At 40.3% G+C, this 14,968-nt stretch overlaps 1 protein-coding gene across 5 annotated transcripts in view; it reads right to left on the bottom strand.

Moving 5' to 3' along the window:
• Bdnf (brain derived neurotrophic factor) overlaps positions 1-14,968 on the bottom strand; it is a 55,453-nt gene that overhangs the window by 24,755 nt on the left and 15,730 nt on the right. Inside the window, exon 1 of one of the 5 annotated variants that reach the window (XM_005328051.4) lies at positions 9,627-9,996. The exons of 3 other annotated variants lie outside the window; for them this stretch is intronic. The gene's annotated coding sequence lies outside the window, so the exon portion shown is untranslated. Of the gene's footprint in view, positions 1-8,483; positions 8,804-9,626; positions 9,997-14,968 lie in introns of those variants that run through there. One more of the 5 variants, XM_005328053.5, reaches the window with a different exon arrangement.

Raw genomic sequence — 14,968 nt, 5'->3', positions numbered from 1 at the left:
CTCTACTTGTATAGCTGTGCATTTGAGACCATTATTTATCATCTCTGGACTTCAGTTTCTTTCTTTCTTATACAGGAATAACATCTGCTCAATCTTTTTCATGGGCTATTTATAATATCAAAAGGAATGAAACATGTGAATGCAGTTTCTAGTGTATGGAATACCATAAATTTGGACGAGATAATTGCTGAGACAGTGCAATCTTTTCTACAAGAGACATTAACCAGTAAAGTCATGTAAGAAATTAGTGACAACAACCCTTGAATTTTGGTCTTAGCATGCATGCCCATTGCAGGGACTGCACTAGGATTTCTTCACAACCCCTCATACTGCATGGAACAGTGATGGGGAGGATTTCCTGAGCTTTTTATGAGATTTGTCTTCAAAGAACAACCAAAGGCTCTGAAAAATAGATCTATCACATTTTAAGAAAGTCATTTGAGGTATGATAAGACCAGAAAAATAATCTAGTATAGGAAAGCATTTTAAAATAAGTGTTATTGATATTACAGTTTAATGATTAATAAAATGCTTATAATGTGGGGCTGGGGATGTGACTCAAGCGGTAGCGCGCTCGCCTCACATGCGTGCGGCCCAGGTTCGACCCTCAGCACCACATACCAACAAAGATGTTGTGTCCGCCGATAACTAAAAAATAAATATTAAAAAAAATTCTCTCGCTCACTCTCTCTCTCACTCTCTCTTTAAAAAAAATGCTTATAATGTCATCCCATATTGCTTCTCGTGTAAATTATTATTTTTGAGAATGATACAATGGGGAAAATTTCACATTTTTGGAGAAATGGCTACGGTATCAGGTTACCTTTTTGTGAATACTCTGAACAAGCAGGCAAGTGCAGCTCTCAGAGCAAAAGAGGGACCACAATAATGGGCAGGGGGACTGTCAGTTTCTTAAGAAAGAAGAGACTATAGGTTCTCTTTGCTTTGGATTTCTACCTGCTGACTTCTGATCTAGAACTATACTTTACCATTGGGGTCTTACAGAGCAGAGGCTCAAAGGATCTCTTGAAAAATACAATGTCCAGGTAAAGGAGAAGAGCCTAGAGGCTTCTACCAATAGTCTACTAGACCAGGAATGCTTATATTATTTTTATTTTATGTATTTGGATTCCATATTATGGGGAATAAAGCAGATATATGTTTATATATATATATAATATCACTAACTTAGAAGTTAGTAAACTTGTCTGTCCTTCTGATTTTGTCTCAAAGAGCAGAGAAAGAGTAATCTCTGCCATTGTTCATCTACTGCTTGTTTTGATAAGCCTGCTCAAGAGTGAGAAGACTACCAACGTGGCTAGAGGTTTGGTATCAGAAGGAAAGTTACCACCTCTAACCACCTACCGATCCTATAGGTTTTTGCTTATTTGCTGTAGATTCACAAAAGAACAAGGTGAAAGTTTGCTTCCCTGCATATAAGAAGTTAAACATTTCTCAGAAATTTTCACACAGAAGCTTACACCACATATTTGGGCAAAATCACCTCCTGACTTCACAGTTAAGTAGAAGAGAATTATTGGCTTCTTCAGTTGAGTATTATGCTTTTACTGGCACAGCCCAAAATTTCAATAGTTATGTTAACAGCACCTAGTCATAGCACTGGCTCACACTGAACCTGCAGTTATTTAAAGCATCCAGGTTTCCTTTCTAAAATATGCTGATAAGTCAGCCCCCAGAATCAGGCCCCCAGCTCCCCATTCTATCTATATTTATGCAATAGACTTTAAAAATTCAATCACAGTAGTTTACATTTAAGCAAATGTAAATGATCCAGCTTCTATCATTCAACAGAATGTCTGCAGTGCCTGCCGACTTCACGTTTCAATATGATAAGCATATCGTCTGTGCCTTCAGACACATCATCAGCCAACAGGCCAGTCTTGGGTCTACTTTCCCAATATTGCATAAGAGAGAACACCTTGAGAGTTTGGTCTAGGAATGTGGCCTGGGACTCTGCCAAGCGTCTCCCTCAAGCAGCATGACTGCAAATTTCTTGAACTTCAGATTCTACGTAATGTAAAAGAAATTTGCCTGTGTTTAAAAACACATTCAAGAAATAAGTGAACATGTGAAAAGACAGAGAAACGTGTTTCAATTTGGGCATACTTTCAGTTTCCAAAGGCAGAAGAAGGCAGTAGAAAATGCAACTGCTGATGGTAGCAGCTCCAAAACTAAGACTGATTAGACTAAATTCCATGTGGCAAAAAAATTTTATTGAATGAGTTTCTCTCTCTACACACACAGTCTTTTTTTTTTTCAGAATAAAAAAATTTTTTGCACCTGATTATGTCTATGGCTGACACAAAGTACCGACTAGTAAGATGACTTTCTTTGGTTTTCATGCTGTTGATTCTCTGCTTACCAGAAATTGGCTAAAATTTCAGATATACTACATTTTAGTCGCTAAAGCATAGAAACTGTCTATTGGCATCCAAAAATTCAAAGACATTTAAAAGACAACCTATCAGTAAGTTTATAGTTGCTATCTAAATAACTCTTAACATTTTAAATGTCCCAAATCTGATTTCATGAGTGAATCAAATTATGCATAAAAAAAGTTTAGAAACTAAGTTAAATAAATTATTTTTACAATAGGGACAGGAAAATATTAAAAACTATTTCCTCCAATTTCTACCTTCCTGCCAGCAAAACAAATAAACATTTTTCTAACATTATAAAGTTCTTTCATTGTCTACATAACTAGTCCCAATCTGAAGCAACTGAATCTATTTGTTCATTCAACAACATTTACCAAAGTGTATCCTTTGCCATCAGTACTGTTCCGGATGCTTCTGGGGTAGCATACACAAACTAACTGAATACAAATTTTGTCATAGATGAATTAAGCCAATTTATAATCATCATTCTATTAAAAAAAATTCATCACAATGTAACTTAATGTAATTCTTGTTCAAACAATTCCTGGTTCCGTCACTATTTTTTGATGCTGACTCAGATGTATCTTTATTCAAGGATGAAACAATCCTCATCATTTTCTTCCCTTCTCCTTTTTTTTTTCTTATTTATTGATCTGGTGTTTAAAATTCTCCTACATATATGACCCTTTATTCTTATGTTTTCTCAAATCATTAAAGTTAAAATTAGATCAGAGATCAAAGGCACTCTTAAAGGTCTTTCCACTCAATTTACTTGATGTTATTGTATATCACAAAGTGTAATGAATTGCCTTTGGCAAATGAATAAAATCAGAACTGTGGTACTCAGTGCTTCAGTACATACCCTTGAAAATAATAAATGTTAAAAAAGGAGGCCAAACCCTTGGTTCCTAGCAGTTTATTTTACATTTGGCTACTATATTAAAGTGCTAAAAGGACTTAAGTATTTACACTGAGCTGTGGATCTGCTTGTTTTAAGATCTCACCTCCAATCGTAAATGTACTCTTCCTCCACACACACACCCTCACAGCACACACACCAGGTCTGCATAGAGCAGCAAGGAAATCCTAGTAACTGTAGCCTTGGAAAATGGTTCCTATGGAAATAAGCCCTTTGGCTGTTAAGGCTGGTGATTTTGTTCTCTAGGTGGCACTATTACTTCAATTTTTGATGAGTTGCTTAAATTAATTTGAAACTTTATTTTCTTTGAATTTCTATTGTATAAATCTTAATTTCATGCATACCAGTTGTAATTTAACAACAGTTTGCCTCCTAAGTCTTATTTTAATAAGCCAACTTGAAGTACAGTCACTTTATCATATAATTTTACATTTCTTTATTATAGAATTAAAAAATCCTCCTTTGTCTGCCCTCCTCCCTCCAAAAAAGCAGAGGCATGTCAAAAACACAGAAGGTCGTCATAAAGCTTCAGTCAGACCAAAGGAACCAAGATGAAAGCACATTTAAAAGCTACTAGGTTCTGTAAGCTTTCAAAATCAGGACATTACTACCATGACAAGCAATGAAAAGTTCTTTCAAGTGAATCTTTGGAGAAAACTACATCATAACATTCTCTCTGGGCTCTGTGGAAATAAACTTTTACTTTATTATGGCTGTCACTAAAGCTTGTAAATTTCCATTGATTTCCCAATCATTCTCCCATCCCATATTCTGGCCCCCAACTCATCTAATGCAACCCATCCTCCAACTTCAGGCCATCTATAAATTAAACCTCAGAGCAATGAACCACTTCTTAGCATCCAGTATATTTGGTCAAAACTGTCTCATATAGTTCTCTCACTGTCTGCATTTGAACTTGAGTAATTACATGCAAATGAAAGCTTCCGTAATTCTTATCTGACCAGATACTCATGCTTTTCTACAGAAAAGGGGATATCTTCTGTCCCATTTAGAAAACATACCTATTTAACCTCTCTCTTGCAAAACAAATTATCAATGTCAATGCATTTGTGAGCTCCCTTATTTTTGCATCTGTCATCAATAATGATTTCATATATTCAATAATTGGGCCGAAGACTTTTCTAAGTCTTTAGTATAAAGTTCTGTAGAAATCCAGTGATGCATTTAAGCATAACATTATTCAAGATTAAATGATTCTATGCCTTAATAGGAAGTTTAAGGGGACTTTCAAGACACACATGCCTAAGCTTGAAAGTACCCAAACCTTTCTAAAGTTTCTTATGGTTAAATTGTACATGCAAATGACATACGGATTTCATTTGCCATCATCCTTTATTGCTTAACATTACTCCATAGTAAATAGAGTAAATGGAGGCAGAGTGTAACCAATAAGATTACTTACTCATTTTTGAAGCCCATCTGTGCATGTTATTCATCCTAATAAAGAAAATTTATCACAACATAACTTAATGTAATTCTTGTTCAAATAATTCCTTCCTCCATTGAACAACAGCCAGCCTTTTAAACCTAGAATTCCACAGAATTCTCTCCTCTATTCCTCTTTAAAATGCAATTCACAGCTTGAGATCACAGAGCCTGCCAGTGGCTGAATGGCTGCACTGGATGGCTGAGAGTCCTTCAATTAAGCAGCAATTTTGCAATTAGTGGAAACAGAGTGCTCCATAACAATTGTTTGAAAACAAGTTGAGACAAGTGAGCAATTATCCTATTAAAGGGATATATTCACTTGCATTGGGCTAGAAGAGCCCCCTTACACAAAACTGAAACCTTCCATGCTGGAAGACAGAAGTTGAAAATTACTCTTTAACCAGTAAAATAAAATCATGATTATGGATGTCTGAATGGGAGTTCCTTTCATAAAAGATACTCAGGGTTTAGCTATCATCTGCTCCCCACACTCTCTGTTTTCATTCAGGAAATCTGAAATTGTTCTTCTCTCAACTCTGGGACTAACTTCCTAAATCTTAAAATGTTAATGAACTACTTGTATATGACCTTTCCATTGTACATAACTTCAATTTTCTTGAGGTGTAGAAAATTATGTCTATGATTGAGCCACAAGATTGCTGGCTGTGTTACATTTCACTAGTTCACTATCTGGATATTGAGGGATGTGTGCACATGTGTTTGGGGGAGGGGGAGGGAGATTTACAGAAGGTTTTAAAAAATGAATGTAAAAAATGTAAACAAGCTCTTTGCTATACTATCAGATGGGCGTGTTCAGCTAGCTCTGTGTGCTGAGCTACAAACCAGAGCTATTTATATTTGAAAGAAATGAGATTATCAATCATCCACATTTTGACTATTAAAAAGCAGGGACTCTTAAAAAGATTCCAGGAAGAAGAGAATAGCTTACATTCTAATGGTGCCCCTTTTAAACAGGAAACCCAAGGATATGAGCCAAGATTTTAGAAATTTGCATTTATATTTACACAATTTTCCCTTCCTGGTCCATTAAAATGAATCAGCAATAGCCCACCATCATCTTCCACCCTACCCTTCTTTGGCCACTACGAGGTTTAACAATTAACTCACATAGTATAACTGAATGTTTTGAGGTGATTGGTGAGTACTGTATTCTAGGCAAATGATCATTTTCTTGGTTCATTTTGTTTGCAAGAAAAAGTTACTTGCTAGAAAGACATCCTAAAACAGATTTCCTAAATGCTTTATTTTCTGAATACACAAATGTTGGTGTAGTAACCTCTTAAATGGCCTTAAATATCACCTTAAAATAAACAAAATTTCTAGTTACTAACTCAGCTATGAATGGGTTGTGAAAGTCTCCAAAGGTATGTGAAAAATTACTGTTATTTTGCTTTAAAAAATGTGATGTCTAAGTGTGTCTGCAATGTTCTAATGCTTCAAAACATGTACATAAGTCTTGTTTATCTGGAAATCATTTCTTTCTGCTTATATCATTTATAAATAGAAAATGCTCTGTAATCTCTTAAAATAGTTCTATATACATAATGCTTTTCATGTCACAATACTTACTACTAGTCTATATTTACCAACGTTCATCACATTTTGCAAAATAAAGTAGAAGAAAAAAAGACAACAGCTTTATGGTCCTGGAATTTCAGTAATGGTAACCAACATGTTTCAAATTCCAGTAAAGGTTATGGTTATTTCAACAAGTGTCTCTCTCAGAGGTAAACTTTAAAAAGAAGTCTTAAGCAAAGAGCATTTGCAAAGTCAAAGAACAGGAGTGATAGTTTTCAAGGGGTGCTGTTTCAAGAGTCAAAACTTTGTAATTTCAACAGCTGTGGGATCTACTATGTATCATAGCTTCAAGCTCATGTCATAATCTCAGAAACCTCCAAGGCAGAAATGATAATGTTGCACAAAATAAACATTGAAGACTCACATGTTAAAAAATCTTAAGATGAAAAAAAAAAGTTAAGATAAATGAAACCCATAATTACCCATTAATAGATAAAAATATAAAAAATAACATTGAATTGTAAAACCAAAATGGCTTTTGACCTTATAACTAAACTATAAAAATCTAATTTGGACAAAAATAAAGGAAGAGGGAAATATTTCCCAAGAATTTGCCCAGTTTGGGGGTGGGGGGTTCTCATTTAATAGCAAGCACCTTTTATATGCAGCTAAAAAGAAATAAAAGTTTCCTAATTATATACTGCTTTGCTTTAAAAGATAACTGTACTGGAAGAATTGATAAACATTCAAAAATATGCTTTTCTTTGCTTCTGGCCAAGAACATTCCGGCATTCTTGTCAGAAAATGTTCACTGGTTGTTGCCCACTCAGTATTGCAAGATACCCAGGCGACCCTAAAATTAGATCCAGGAAGCCCTAGCACATCACCAACATTAGCGCTTATCAAAGCACCCTAAGGACAAGGAAATCTTTTTGCTTTGGAGCCAAACTTTCAAGTCAATCCACAACGACGAATCCCACGCCCCACAGAACTGGTCAGAAGCGTCATTCAACAAGTCCCTCCCACAAGCTCCCTAAGGGATTCCGCAAAAACCGTCCCTTCCAACTTCCCCACCCCCAGCCTCCCGCCCCCAGCAGCTGCTCTAGGCGGCGCGGCCGGCAGAGGGCACCCTCTACCTTCCCTAGCGCTGCTCTCGCGGTCCCTTCCTCCTCTTCCTCTTTCTCCTTAACGCCCCCCACCCCCGGGGTTCCTCATCCCTGCTCCAACCCCAACGCTGGAACTCTGCATCTTCCCACGGGCGACTCCAGTTCACCCCCGCAGCCTCTGGCTTTTCCCCCCTAGGGGCAGGGGGCCTAGTTTGCAATTTCCCTTTCTCCCTGACCATCGGGCACAAAGCCCCCAACCCTCAGCTCTTCCTTTCTAGGCGCAGCTTACCCATTTCTCTTTCTGGATTCACACCCTCAGAAATTATCCTCAGTCAGGACATCCCCTACAGACACCCTCCCACTCACCGAAAGTCAAAACTTTTACCTCCCTGGAGGGTGCGCCAGGAGAGGCTTGCAGAATGGGGAGAGGTGTGGGTACGGCCTGCCCCTCCCCAGTGGGAGTTTCTCAGACCCTTTCAGGTCCAAGAGGCAGGAAGGCCCCAAGTTTTCCAAGCCACATTAACCTTGGATCTGTGTAGGTCCGCTCTGGTCTCAGCTCCTGGGAGGCAGGTGCTTGGGGGCAGCTCGTCTTGAGTCCCAGGAAAAAAGATGCTAACAGAGGGCGCAAAGACCCCACTCCCCCACCCCCACCCCGGCCTCTGCCAAAATCCACCAGGAAAGAGGCCAGCCGGGAGTCAGGGTTCATACCCCAGCATCAACACTCTCCCCTCCTCTCTAAACCCCTCTCTCAGCCCCTCCTCGGCTGGGGATTAGTGCTGGGGTTCCCTGGGGCGCCGTCTTAGCTCCCGTAGCACAACTCGGAGACTCCTCTTGGCCTTTTCTCCCTCACTTCAGGGATTCCTGGGGTCCCTCTCCCGGAGGGTGCCGGCCGCCCCTCTGGGTCGTGGCATAGAAGAACGCGCCCCAGGAGTTAACTCCAGACCCTCTCTTCTCCTGAAGGGGAGGGAAAGGAGGAGTTGTCTTCCTACAACTTCGTAGTCCCCCAGCCAACTTTCCCCGGAGGAGGACCGGCAGCTCCCGCGCCAAGCCCCACGCCCGGCATTCGCCTACCTCGGGGTCCACACAAAGCTCTCGGGTCCCGGGCAGCGGAGTCACATCGTTGTCCCGCTCCTGGCCCCTGCGCCCAGCCCAGGTCCCCGTCGTGATGCTGCTCTCCACCGGCCCCACAGCAGCGGTGGAAGCTGCAGTTCAAGTGTCTCATCAAAGCTTCACCCAGAGGAGGTGAGGGGCGCGCCGGGCCGGCTTCTTCGCTGGGCCCCGGAGCCGGGGGCGCTACGGGATGCGCGGGACAGCCAGCGCACTGGTACGCCCCGGCGCGGCGGCAGCAGCGACCGGGACCTGGAGCTCCAGCCTGCGCCCAGCCCTCGGGTCAGACATTATTTAGCTCTTCGGTTGAGCTTCGATTGGTCAGACGGCGCCGCCCCCCGCCCCCTCCCACCCCCGCCCCCGGCTCGCCCGCGCTACCGATACCCGTTCGGGGCGGCAGCTTAAAGGGAACGCCGCGCCTTTTCCTTGCTGGGACTCAGCATGGGGAGGGGGGGCCGGGGAACCCCTATGTGCCTCGCTCCGCCTGTCCAGTATCCCGTTCCCCTGGGGTCTGCCTGGTAGACCAGAGAGTCCTGCGCCGCCCACCGGACCTGGGCAGGAGTCCGCGGCTTAGAGGAGTGGTCAGCTCGGGTTCCGGGGAACCCCGAGTCCCGCGCCCTCCGCGAAAACCCCGGCCAACGTGCTTGCTCCAGAACAGGAGGAAGTGAGTGCGAATCCTATGCGCCAAGGTCTGGCTCCCTTGGCTCAGGGGTCTCCCCTTCTTCCCTATCCCAGCACCCAAGTTCCGTGGGACAAGGGCGTGCGTTTCCCGGACCACAGACACACCTTCCCGCACCTTCCCGCACAACGAAGCTTGCAAACGCGAGCACACAATGAGATTGCACAGAGCATGGGGGGCTGTTGATTTACTCCGTTACCTTAAACACGCCGGCTTAAACAGAGGTCGCCCACTGACCTCTCCCGAGTTTGCCTAATAGGAATTCAATCAAGATAATAACAGCATTTTTTATTAATGAACGCCCCCAGATAACGTTACACCAAGTTACTTGCTCCAGCCAGGAAGCCGAGGCAATGACAGACCTCACTAAACCACACGCTTCTTAGCAGACCAGAGAAAAAATGGAAAGAGAAAGAAAAGAAACCCACCTTTTCAGTCACTACTTGTCAAAGTAAACATCAAGGCAGCTTCTCTGGGGGAAGACTTCGGCCCCAAAACTCCCAGACTCTTATTATTTTTTCACCTTCCTTTCGGTTAAAAAGAAGGTGGGGGGAGTCTTTAGTGCCCGCTAGGTACTCCTTCTGTTCTGCAGCAAAGAAGTTAAATTATTGATAGTGGAAATTGCATGGCGGAGGTAATACTCGCACCCCTTGAACGAGGAGCTCCATTTGATCTCGGCAGAGGCTGGGACATTTCATGCTAGCTCGCCGGGGGGAGCGGCAGCGCGAGCAGTCCTCTAGGCAGTGAATGGGAAAGTGGGTGGGAGTCCACGAGAGGGCTCCACGGTGCCTTGACGTGCGCTGTCATATGATACCTCCGCTGCCTCGAAATAGACACTCTAGTGCACGAATTACCAGAATCAAAATTCAGCGCATTTAAAATGATACATCTTTTATTAGAAGAGTTCCGTTCCAGGGCATTGCCTGCCTTTGCAGATGTTTTCACTTCCATCCCTAGCAAACTTACACACATAAGTCAACCCTTTAATAATGAACCTGGGCCGCAAAGATAAATTTAAAAACCTGCTTCAACTAGAGTTGGGGTCGGGGTGGGGTGGGGGCAAGTAGTATCAGTTAACCCACCCCACCCTACCCCACCCCCACCCGTCGCCGGATACGGAAGAGCAGTCAGTCTTTAGAGTTCCTTGCCGGTAGCCAAGACCCTTAGAGACAATATGCATGGCCAGCGGCCAGAGGACTATTTTCAATTAGCCATTTGACGAACTTTGTCAACTGTCTACCTGAGTTCCTGCTTTAAAGCTGAATGTCCGTCTCAATTAGTTCAAATAGTCTTTATGCATTAGGACTGATCTTAAAATTTAGAATAAAGAACGAGACGGCAGTACTTAACATAGAGTTCCCGGACCTCCTCAGAACATAAAAATCGCCTTAGAGTCCAAATGAAGTTCCCTCCTTCTGGACTTGTGCTTTAGTAGGGTTGAGGAAGGATTCGGGAATTAGCATTTTAATAAGCACCCAAGCAATTCGGTTGCAGACAATATTAATTTACACTTTGAGAACCACTCTCCAGGAATAAAAAAAAAATGGGTATCAGAGGAATCCACTCCCCAGGTTCTGCAGGCAGTTTTATGTATATGGACGTTTTTCTGTCAACTAAGAGGAACTTGTCCTAATAAATGCTAAGACTCATTGCTGTAAGAATTTCCCTAAATACTCCAATATTAATTTTGGTAAAGGGAAACATTTATAAACTGTTTCCTGCACCTTCTCATGGTTAGCACGAATGTGCTGTTGAACAGAATATATAACTTTACTGCATACTGGGTTCAATTAATCTAAGGTTGACTGTTAACAAAACTAATTCACTAACTAGCTATTTTAGAGGTTCTAAAGACTAGTCACAGAAATTATTCCTGTTTTTATGGAAAAATCAGATTTAGTGCCTCAAAATAATTTACCCACGTTTATACAGTTAAGTACTAGAGACAAAACTTCAATGAACTCAAAACCCCAGGTAGAAACACTCATTTCTACTATCTCCCCTTCAGTTGGCAAATTTATTTGTTCCTTGGAAGTGTTATCAGAAAGTGTGATCAGTCAGGGAACCTTTGCAAATTATTGGGCTAAATAGCCAAGTTATTCAAATATATGCATATTTTAGAGTATCACGAATTTAACTTTACACCTCTGTCAACTTGATGGACTACATGATCAATACAAACTACCCTACAGCAGCCATGGTGGAGTTTACTGTGAAATATTTAATGTATGGAAAATATGCTGTGTAACCAATGAGCAATAAGGAACAGAGGGCAGGAAGCTGGGCTTGGCCACCTCAAAGACCCTCAGTATTGATTCCTGAGATGTGGGCTGAATGTAGACACAATTTCTTTTCAGATTTCAATACAATTCAGGAGGCTATTATTATGAATTTAAAGAAATACTTGTGTTACTTTTTAAAGGACTGGAGGTCCAGAATCTTTGCTAGCATTCTCAATGCTGCTTAATTAGAAGTCATGGCAATTTTTTTTTTTACCTGCTAAATTCACATTGCCATGTCAGCATTTCTGCTGGAGGAAAAACTGTTCTCACAACTGAGGCTCTGATTGGGTGGATCTATGGCCAATCTTATTCCTACTCTCACTTGACATTATATAAATAAATGTTTGTATCTTCACTTTCCAGTGTGTGGTGCAGTTTTACTGAGGAAGACAGGGGAAAAAGAAAAGGCAGGAATATTCAGAAGAGAAGATCAAATACCAATTCAGATAAGCCTGATGAATCCAACCTCTTAACACTTCTGAGCATTTCCAAACTTCCCCAGTTGTAATTAAGGTATTACCAAAACAGTAAGAGACCAGATTTAAAATACCTATTTGCCTTAAAAGTACATGTTACACTCAAAAACAATAAAGTTGGGCTGGGGTTGTGGCTCAGAGGTAGAGTGTTTGCCTAGCATGTGTGAGGCACTGGGTTGGATTCTCGGCACCATATATAAATAAATAAAGTCCATTCAACTAAAAATATATTTAAAAAAAAAAAAAAACAACAAAGCCAAGATGAACCAAGTGCCGGTGACTTGCGTGGAATTCTGAATTTTTTATTTGCTTAATTCAGATAGTAATATACATATAGTTTTAGAGATTTAAGGTTAGACTTTTACAATTGTGTGTGCTCTCACATATTTGAGATCAAAGGCAACGCTGAAAACATAAAGCATGCTTTTCTGATTCTTCTAAAAGATTGAAGACACAATTGATCATTAAAGGAAGAACTTCACAGCTTAAAAAGAAAATGATACTAATTTTTTGTGGAGCTTAAAAATTTATTTTGAATTAGTCTAATCTTTATTTCTTTTTCAAAATGGTCTAATACTATCCTAACCCAATGTTCCAGGAGGACAAAGTCAGGGAGAAATGTGAATTCCCATCTATTCTTGTCAGGAAATAGAAAGTAATCCTCATTACCCAAGTGGGAACAGAGGCAGTAGGCTCAGATTTGACACTGACATGTTTTTTCTATTAATAATTTTAATTGGCTGAGGTCAATTCTACTATCACTGTAAGCATTTTATGTTTAATTATGTTTACTTAAGTTTCCTAGTTACTCCAGCCTTCATTCTTCCTTGCAAAAGAAAAAAAAAATTGTGTAGTATCAAATGAATTGACCTCAAACACTGCTGAAAACTAGAGTAAGTAATTAACATAAGGAAAATAATAAGTAAACAGAAAAACCCTGCTGAGCAGGGTGGCAAAGATGTTTTCAAATTCATGCTGCATGACTTCAAAGGCTCAATCTAATGTTGAACTCTGTCATCACAATCCTTGAGATTATTGAATAAGGCCTGTCCTGAGAAAAATCTTAAGAAGAGATAGTTTTCCTGTTCATTAGGTTGCACGTCTCTGTAAGTATTTTATGAACCATAAGAATTGTTTTATGCCCTACTTATGTGGCCAAATTGACCAACACCTATAGGCATTATGTAACCAGACAGGGCTATTAGTAGTAGATGAAAGCAAGGAACCACAAAAGAAAATTTTACCAGGACCCAAATTTGGAGTGCAGAGCAAGGGGTTTTGTAAAAAACTGATTCTACCAGGAGTAATAGGTAGAATAAATAAATAAATAAATAAAAATATTTGGTTAGATCAAGAAAAACATCACAAAATCCATGAAGTTGCTGAGACAAACCCCCAAACATATATGAATCATTAATTTGTAATCCTCCGAAATACCAGCTCTTCTCTGAGAAAAATTAATAGTACAGAATAAATTGATTTACTCATTGTGATATTTCTATCAGCACAGTCAATAGTAGTGTGAACTTATAGGCATGGGAAATAAGTTAGAGCTGACACTGAAATTGACTATGGTGTTTGTTGACTGTGCTGAGAGAAGAGCCTTGAGAAGAATTAACAAATTTCAACCAAAGGGTTTCAGGATATGGAATCATATGTAAGGAGCAGATCGCCTTATTTTTGAGACCCAACTCTTTTAGACTGTGCAAGGATGTGAATGAAAGATTTTCTACTGCTAAATGTTATGTTCTTTATGTAAAAATGGAGAAAGAAAGTGTAGAAAAAGTCAAAATAGAAACACACTAAGAATTTGTGTGATTTTGCCAAATGCAGTGGCACAGGCTTATAATCCCAGAGATTCTAGGGGCTGAGGCAGGAGGATCACAAGCTCCGGGATAACCTCCATAACTTAGAAAGACTGTCTCAAAATTTAAAATAAAAATTTTAAAAAGACTGGGGTGTAGCTCAGTGGTAGAGTAACCTGGGCTAAATCCCCAGTAATTAATAAATAAATGAATGAATCAATCAATAAGTAGATAAATAAATAGTTTGTGTGATCCTGATAAATTAGTCTATGCAATGCCCCCCTTAATGATTTTTTTGAAGAAGGACCTGGGCAGTCTATGCAACTGGCTTCCTTGTCCTCATCCTGCAGATAGCATTAGTACAGTGGGAATAAAATCCTCACTAGCATAGGTGTGCAGCAGGGGTTAGGTTTGGCTTTGTCTTGCATACAACATCATTTAACAACATCTGAAAATTTGTCTTCCATTTAGGTTTCCTCCAATTTTACTTCATAATTATGATTCATAATTACATTCATGCAGTTGATGAAAACTTGCTGTGCACCTTCTTACTACAAGTCAGGCACTATTCTATGGGCTATGATACAAGCAGATAAGTGAAACACATTTTCAGTCCTTTTAGGAGTTCATACCATAGGCCATGAATTGTGTTTTAATCCATTGGGGCACTTGTGAATTTGTCAGGGGAAAGAAATTGTTTCATTTTAAACCTTACCATAGGTTTGGTGTCCTATGTAGAATCATGACCATCAGCATGCTCTTGTGGCCAGGAACAATAGTGATGACAAGAAACTTGCTCCCAAAGCTGGAGATGCACCTAGAGGCTAGGGAGGGCCCACCATGGCTAATTAGGGTCCTGTTATTCTTGGTCAACAGTGTTTTCAAAAGGTAGGCAATGGATAGGGGGTGGTAAAAAGGAAATGAGGCAAACGATTTTTGTTTGAAACAAGTATTTTTTTCTAAACATGTTTAGATATACTTTTAGAAAGATAGGTCTGGAGGAATCTTAAGAGATTATCTCATCTTCTTTGTAACTTATAGGCCTATCACTGCAGATCGGGGAAGTAGACCTCATATCCTTCTTCTGAGGACTTTTCTAGAATCCAGAAATGCTAGTGCTTGGAAACTCATCCTTGTAACACATTTTTGTTCTTGTTGAAATTTATATCTTATTTCATCTCATCCAACCATAGTGAAGATGGAGAAC

Source organism: Ictidomys tridecemlineatus, chromosome 4 (assembly GCF_052094955.1).
Source record: "Ictidomys tridecemlineatus isolate mIctTri1 chromosome 4, mIctTri1.hap1, whole genome shotgun sequence".
In the NCBI taxonomy this organism is placed as follows: domain Eukaryota; kingdom Metazoa; phylum Chordata; class Mammalia; order Rodentia; family Sciuridae; genus Ictidomys; species Ictidomys tridecemlineatus.
The sequence above is the reverse complement of the archived record's forward strand: the minus strand, read 5'-3'. Positions and strand labels throughout refer to the sequence as shown.